At 37.2% G+C, this 8,840-nt stretch overlaps 1 pseudogene; it reads left to right on the top strand.

The window, feature by feature from the left end:
- The first annotated feature begins 549 nt into the window (after positions 1-549).
- LOC116913152 lies at positions 550-1,122 on the top strand (annotated as a pseudogene).
- The last annotated feature ends 7,718 nt before the right edge of the window (positions 1,123-8,840 follow it).

An 8,840-nucleotide genomic window follows, 5' to 3' on the forward strand; every position in this document is an offset into this window, starting at 1 on the left:
TCCCCCCCCCTCCCCTTCCTTATGGGTGTTCCCCTCCCAACCCTCCCCCATTGCTGCCCTCTCCCCAACAGTCTAGTTCACTGGGGTTCAGTCTTAGCAGGACCCAGGGCTTCCCCTTCCACTGGTGCTCTTACTAGGATATTCATTGCAACCCTCGAGGTCAGAGTCCAGGGTCAGTCCATGTATAGTCTTTGGGTAGTGGCTTAGTCCCTGGAAGCTCTGGTTGGTTGGCATTGCTGCCTTTTGCATTTCTAATGATAATTATATAGTTGTCCTGAACACTGACATGGTGGTTCACAGGAGAAAACGAAAGAAAATATTGCGTAAATGTATGAAAGTACAGTATTTCAGTATCCATGGGTTTGTAAATCTCTGAATGTCCCAGAAGATGCTCAGTCGTATCTGCATTCCGTACTCCTCTACTCAAGTTTATCCATACAAAAGCTTCTTTCAAATCCTTATTGATACTCTTATCTGGCCTGGCTATTGACAAATTCTAGCCTCGTAGATATTAGAAGCACACTTTCCGGCCGAGCAGGAGGTGTCACCATGGGTGTTGACATTCGCCACAACAAGGACCTAAAGGTTCTGCACAAGGAGCCCAAGAGCCAAGGTAGCTAACTGCAGGCTACTAGTCAAGCTGTACAGCTTTCTGACCAGATGGACCAACTCCACCTTCAATCAGGCTGTACTGAAAAGAAGATTTATGAGCTGCACTAACCGGCCACCCGGTCCCTCTGTCGCGTGATCCAAAAGATGAAGCTTCCTGGCTGGGAGAACAAAATAGCTGCGGTTGTGGGGACAGTCACAGATGATGTACAGATTTTGGAAGTGCCCAAGCTGAAGGTGTGTGCACTGTGGGTGAGCAGCCTGGCCTGAAGTCACATCCACAAGGCTGGAGGTAAGATCCTTACCTTCGATCAGTTGGCCCTGGAGTCTCCCAGGGATCAAGGCACTGTGCTCCTGTCTAGCCCTCGGAAGGGCTGTGAGGTGTACCGACATTTTTACAAGGCCCCAGGAACTCAACACAGCCACATTAAACCTGGAAGTTCGAGCATGCCAGAACCTAGGCCGAAGGGCCAGGCAGAGGTTACCAAAACTAACCCTGGATCTTACTATTAATAAAAACAGCATTGGACGTTGAAACAAACAAACAAACAAACAAAAAGAAGTACATGTTCCATTGTTCACAGTCAGGTGTGAAAACAGAAGTCTATGAAACAAATCAGTCAACATTTTAATATCGGTTATATAGCAGAGGCTTCATAGTGACATCACAAATATTATCTCTTTAATACTTCTAACGTTCCTGTGACCTGGGAGTTATATTTTATCCCTGCATAACACATGTGCAAACCGAGACCAAAGTCTCATTGAGAATAAGTTACTGAGCAAGAGTTTAGGTCGAGGTATTTTATTTCAAGAGCTTGTCCTTCATTTCTTTTGTTCATTCCTTTCTCCTTTGCAGGCCAAATACTTGTTTTCATAGGATACATCAGTGGTTCCCAGCCTTGCTGATTCTATAACCCTTTAATAAAGTTCTTTCTGCCTTGATGACCCCCAACCATAAGATTATTTTGTTGCTTCCATATAGTGATTGGGAACCTCTGATATATAATTTGAAGCAGATTGGAGTCTAGGAACCTATGCCTAATTTGATCTCATATGGCATAAGGGAAAGTGCTCCACACGTTTTAGCAACCAAGTAATCATTAACTTGAAATTTATCTATAGGAATTAAAGCAACTCTTGAAGTTCCGTATTTACTATCAAAAATCATAAATGAGTCAGCAAAGGACTTGCATATCTTTTTTATTCTTAATACATTATAGTTATTAATTAACAATACTTTATTCTAGGACATTCATCGGATTATGGACTAGTATTTCCATATTGTCTAAAACAATTTAGCATTGTCTTCTTAATCTTTTTATAGGAACAAGCGCTACTTGTGTTCCATGGGACAGGAGAGGAAACTTAAACTCAAGGGAGGCAACAAATCTGTCCTCTCCTGGAAAGCTATTTATCAACAGAGCTGGAAATGAAAACTTTGCATGGGGTATCCAATGCCCAGGTCTTTTTTTCTTTTCCCCAACTTTATTAACTTGAGTATTTCTTATTTACATTTTGATTGTTATTCCCCTTCCTGGTTTCTGGGCCAACATCCCCCTAACCCCTTTCCTTCCCCTTCTCTAAGGGTGTTCCCTCCCCATCCTCCCCCCATTACCGCCCTCCCCCCAACAATCACGTTCACTGGGGGTTCAGTCTTGGCAGGACCAAGGGCTTCCCCTTCTACTGGTGCTCTTACTAGGATATTCACTGCTACCTATGCAGTTGGAGTTCAGGGTCAGTCCATGTATAGTCTTTGGGTAGTGGCTTAGTCCCTGGAAGCTCTGGCAATGCCCAGGTCTTAAATATTATATGCCACTTGCTGTCTGCAGTAGCAAATCCCTAAATAGGATTTCATTTATCTTTAATTTCTTTGAACCCTTTATCTTCTTTCTGTCTGCATACTAATCAGTTATATTTCACAGTTGTTTCTAGTTATTTATTTGTGTGTTTATTTGTTTATTTACTTATTTCTACTGTGAACTGGATGGAATGGTCAACATTTCATAAATATTTTCTCTGTGAGCAATTAAGATGTAAAATTTCACTTTAAAATATCTACTTTATAGATATTTTCTGAAGATGCTATGGAGAAGAACACCTAAGAGGTGTTGCTCCTTTCCTTGATAACATTATTTTCTGTTTTGGTAGCCATGGGAACAGACAGGAAGATGGGGGACATACGCAGCTATCTAACAATAAGCATTTGGAAGTCTTATATATGATACACCTGTAGTCCTCTCCCTAAGAATATGTAATCCCCATTTCGAGGTTTATTCTAAGACTACATAAAAGGTATTACAATACACAATTAAAAATACAGACTCTGTTCACTGTCCTGTTATTGGTCAGTCTTAAGTTGGTGGGCGTGTGCATTCCTGAACTTCATGGGATCTGCATCTAGATTTCTAAGCTAGAAGTCTGAACAGTTCTTTGATGTTAGGAATGGGAAGGAAACCGCATGCCTGTTGGATTGCCTATTGTGTTTCCATGGGACGTGGTGAATTTTCTTGTTTTTTGAGAGATGTGAAGTCAAAACTAAACACTTCCACATCTGGAAATAACTGAAAATTAAATGCCAACTGAATGTCTAGAACTTTATAAAGTTGGTAGTGCGATGTTACTAAACTTTTCTCACTCATGTCTTGTAATAATCCCCCAAAGTAAACATGAAAGGAAAAAATGTCCTCCCTGGGAAAACAGGACAATAGCACAAAGACATAATTGCCAAGAAGAGATGTGCAAGATGAATAGGACAAGTCACAGAGTCTGTGTGCACTGTGTTGGGAACACTATTGTGAAGGGAGAGTGTGCAGGCAGGATAAGCGTGAGCGAGCAAGCTTCAGAGTCCTTTGAAAGAACGAGTCACACAAGAGTATGCCAGGGTCTGCAATAACACGATTAACCAAAGAGGCAAATCAAATGGTGAAATGTTACACTAGTACTGAGTTAACAAGGCTCAAAATCAAAATACATTTCAGATACATGTTCATATCCATCACTGATCCCTAGCAGGTATGAAAACATATGTCTATAATTTACAAAAGCCATTTATATCTGATCGGATACATATAACCTTATAAAAATCAATATTTTCTATTTTAGGAAGAAGACATCTACATTTCAGGAAGCTGATTCTTTCTTTATTTTTCACTTTTATTTAGAATGCAAACCCATTTTTCTGTTACAATGTTAGATAGAAATTGCTGGAAATTTTACTACATCTCCAGGGCTAACTTTATAAAATCATTTATATTTAATATGTTGTTGATGAATAATTTTAGTCAGAAAACTTAATAAGCATTTGGCTGTTTTCTAAAGTGCTTGTGGTTTTGATAAGCAAATAAAAGCCAAAGGAAAAGAATAAACTGTATATATCCACATGTGCAACCAGCAATAGAATCAAAAATATAGCTATTATAGAAACTGCTTCTGTTACAAACCCATAATCACTGTGGGTTTGAATTAAAACGCAAACCTATAACACAACTAATTTTTCAACATTTGGTAAATTTTCCTTGCTTAAATTAATAAAAACACACAGAACTTTGATTAATGTAATACACAAGTTTTTCCAGGGACTTTTACTTAAATGATATTTGCTTGATGGAAAGCAATGAAATAGAATTGACCACCACCTTATTCTTTGAAATATACCATTTCTGGGTAAAATATTCCTCGCTTTGAAACAGATTGATATAAAAATGCATACATGCTATAAAAGAATGAAGGCAAACTGTTTTCTAAAACATTAACTTTTTATATTCACACGTCTGAATATTGGTGAAAATAAACATTCAGAGAAATCTCACAAATCTAACAAGCTGCTCCAGACCTGCTCAGTCTTTTTCTGTCCGTTCAGAAGGGCGAAGTGAGAGAGGAGTAAGTCGTCGCCCTTAGACGAGGGATTCAACACGACTGTGCTGTGTGGGATTTTACAAACCCACGTCTTTCAAGTTAGAGCAGACTTGAGAAACGAAGTAAGTAGTTTTCTTTAGTTTTTAAATACATGACATCTCGTCACTTTGTGTCTGCTTCTTTCCATCAACTAGTTCTGGACACAACTGAATTGATTGCTTGTAGTTCCAACATGGAGAAATTTAAAAATAGGTAAATATCAGTAGAGCATTCTCTTTTCATTGCAATGCTACCCCTGTAAATCATCAGAGAAATGATGCTATAAGGAAAAAAAAAATTGTTCACTCTGACTTAGTAGTCAAAACTCACATTCCACTTTTAAGTGTTTTTAATAACCAGTGTTCAAAGCTCAAAATTAAGTGACGAAAGGGTTAATCTTCCTATCACCTTATGGGCTTACACCATTCTCTAGCAAGCCAGACTATGCAACCCCGAGGAATCACAATCGTACTGCTCTTTAAATGTGGAACAATCCTCTATGCATTCATGTCTCCCGCATGCTGACTTCTGACGTCATTAATACAGAACCCCAAAAGAGTTCACATGACAAGAAAGGAGTGCAGAGTGGACAGAATTGTATTCAAGAGCAAACTTTCCGGTGCTGAGTTTTAAGACAAGGTAAGCCAGGAGGAGTCGTTTCTGGGGAAGCTGTCCTCTTCATTCAATAGGAGCTGTTCCCCTGCCTACTGTGAGTTGACATAAAAGTTGTGCTAGGCATGCCTTTCTTTGACCGTTATATCATTGCGTTTGTGGACCATAATTCCAATCTTCTCGGTAATTACCTAGGAATAGAATGCCTGGTCTTAGGGTAATGAAATCTCTCCCCATATTTGTTACTATAAAAGTTTTTTGAAATCCATTTACCCAAGTAGCATTTCCACCGTTGACATAATATTCTGAATCTTGGACAAAATTTGAAGTTCTCTATGTGGACTTTTTCTATTCTTAAAGCCACTCAAATAGTATTATTATAGCTTTTATATTTATTTTTCTAATATGTTTTATATATTTTATTAGTGTTTTTACTATCTTAATCTTCTGTTTGATGTCTATTCAAATAATTTGAAAATCTTTAAATAGCCAAGGCTTATTAAATTTTAGTATTACTCAAAAATATATTAAAAAGGGAAAATGTATCAATTTTGGGAAGTAGATGAATATATATATATTCCAAATGTTCAAGTTAGAATATCTGTCAAATGCTATTCAAAAATCTAGTGTAATCTACATGACCCATGTTATTTCAAGTTAAAAACAAAGAATGTGATTTGATAATTGAGAGTTCTTCTTCGCAGATCTGCTATGATAATGAGGTATGTCAACACAAAGAGAGATGATATTAGCATTTGAAACTTGTCAATATGCTGTAAGAGAGCAGAACTTATGGTTTGACTTTGAACAGGAATCACTTATCTCTTTGCCCCTTAGGTGATATGTGGGAAATAAAGTTTGTTGCATCTACAGGATTCTATTACAAATCTATTAAGGATTTGTATGAAGACCAAAGTAAGGCTTGTGCATATGAGAAGACTTTTCATAATTATGGCTTTGTATTAGAAGCTACCCTCCAAAATGAAGTTCTTTATATTTCTTCTGATACTTGTGATATGATAAAACACAGTCTCTTAGGTGAGGGCAGTGTCCTGGAATGTAGGCAAAATTCAAAGTGTCCAATTACTGCAAAATGACAATGTCTAAGAGAGTAACTGTCTTATTCCAGCTGATATTGGTCCCTTTTCTTTCACACAATATACATAATGATAAATGAATGATGGAGATGATGTTTGATTATGATAATGATTGATGGATGATGATAGTGATATAGAAATAGTGTTTATTCAATACTTTGAAAAAGCAAACAAAAAACTATGTGAGTCCCAGGGTTTTTTTTATCTCAGATACTAAAATTCATTGGTAGCCTTGATGTACTACAAATATTTACCAATCAGTGGACAGTTGCTAGTGAAGATGTATTATAAGCTTGAGGGAAATTTAGGAACGTAAATTTTCTCCTGGTAAATATGCTTGGATCATGCTGATTAGTGTGATCTTTGAACTTGTAGATATCCAAGCAGATAAGATTCAATATTTTCCCTATATTTGATTTAGGTATTTGAAATATACATTAAAATTCTGCAGTAACAAGGCTGACACATTGTGTAAATGAACTACATTTTCATTATCAATTCTTTACTTGAGGAACATCTACATTGTTTTCAATCTCTGGGTATTACAAATGAGGCTTCAAGGAACATAGTAGAGCAAGTGTCCTTGTGGGATGTTGGACATCGTTTCGGTATATGTACCAGAGTGGTATAGCTGGGTCTTGAGGTACAGCTATACCCAATTTTCTGAGAAAATGCCAAGTTGATTTAGAAAATAATCATAAAGATTTTGCACTCCCACCAGCCATGAAGTAGTTTAGTTTCGCCTTGTTCCATATTCTCACCAGCACGAGCTATAGCTTGAGTTTTTTATCTTAGTCATTCTAATGGGTGTGAGATGGAATCCCAGAGCTGTTCTGATTCACACTTCCCTGATGACTAAGGACTTTGAACATTTCTGTAAGTGTTCCTTGGTCATTAGAGATACCTTCGTTGAGAATTCTCTAGCTCTGGAACCCATATTTTATTTGGGTTATTTGGGTTGTTGGTGTGTAAGTTCTTGGGTTATTTGTATGTTTTAGATAGTAGACCCTTGCCAAACGTCAATTGTTGAAGATCTTTTCTCAATCTGTAGGCTGATGTTTTGCTCCATTGACAGGGTCTTTGAATTTACAGAATTTTCTGTTTCATTTAGTCTCATTTACTTACTGTTGATCTTAATGCCTGAGACACTGGTGTTCTGTTCAGAAAGCTTTCTTGAGTTCAAGGCTGTTCCCACTTTTTCTTCTATTAGATTCAGTGTATCTGGTTTTACATTGAGGTTTTTTATATACTTGGATTTGAGTTTTGTGCAGAGTGATAAGTATGGATCCATTTGCATTCTTCTACATGCAGACATCCAGTTAGACCAGCACCATTTGTTGAAAGATGCCTTACTGTTCCCTCTGTATTGTCTTGGCTTTTTGTCAAAATTCAAGCATCTGTAAGTGTGTGGGTTTATTTCATTGATCTACCTGTCTGTTCTATAGCAATATCGTGGGCTTTTTATTACTATTACTCTCGAATACCGCTTGAAGTAGAGGATAGTGTTACCTCCAGAAGTTTCTTTATTGTTCAGGATTGATTTATCTATCCCGCGTTTTTCTTTTTTCCACATGAAGTTTAGAATTTTCCTTTCAAGTCCTTTAAAGAGTTGTGTTGGAATTTTGTTGGGAATTGCATTGAATTTATACATTGCTTTGGGTAAAATGGCCATTTTTATTATATTCATCCTACTGATCCTTCTATCTTTTAAAATCTTCGAGTTCTTGTCACACAGAACTTTCACTTGTTTTGTTAAAATCACACCAAGATTTTTATATTATCTGTGGCAATTGCAAAGCGTGTTGTCTCCCTATTTTTTTCTCAACCCATTTACCATTTGAATAGAGGAAGGATACTAATTTTATTGCATTAACTTTTTTATTCATCCACTAGTTAAAGGTATTTATCAGTTGTAGGAATAGTCTGGTAGAATTTTTGGGATTGCTTATGTATACTATCATATCATCTGAAAATAGTGATATGTTAACTTCTAGTTAAACCCAGAGAGTGGGGAAAAGAGGGAGTGAGGGAGGGAGACGGAAGGGGGAAGGAGAAAGGGGGAAGAGAGAATTGTTTTTACCCAATCACAAACAAGAATGAGATTACAACCTCTTTAGGAAAATGAATAGAACCTGAGATTATCATGCCAAGTGAAATAAATCAGTCCAACAACAACAGGAATCACATGAAGAATCAGGGGACAAAAAAAGAGAAACTAAAAGTGACTAGTGAACTCTTAGGGCTGTAGAGGGGGAGAGGGGGAAAGTAACGAAGTGAATGTGATCATTATAAATGTCAAATGAATCTCTTTATTCTCTACAGGTAATCATTGCCAATAGAAACATTAGCAGAGATCTTTAAAAAAAAAGGTTGAGGCATGAGGATTACAATAAAGTCTAGGCCAGCCTGAACTTCACAGTGTCTGCATTAGACGGTACTATACTGCTTTAAAAGAAAATGAAATGGAGATTGGATATAAATGTCACCCTCTGTGCATATTAGCATGTGGGCTAAAACTCACGTTGCTTCATGATATATTAAAACAACTTGTACAATATACCTAAGAAAACTGCCTTTTCTGAGGGCTAATTATAGTGACTCTGTTGTCCTTTTCTTCAGAGTTAC

Source organism: Rattus rattus, chromosome 12 (assembly GCF_011064425.1).
Source record: "Rattus rattus isolate New Zealand chromosome 12, Rrattus_CSIRO_v1, whole genome shotgun sequence".
Taxonomy (NCBI): Eukaryota; Metazoa; Chordata; class Mammalia; order Rodentia; family Muridae; genus Rattus; species Rattus rattus.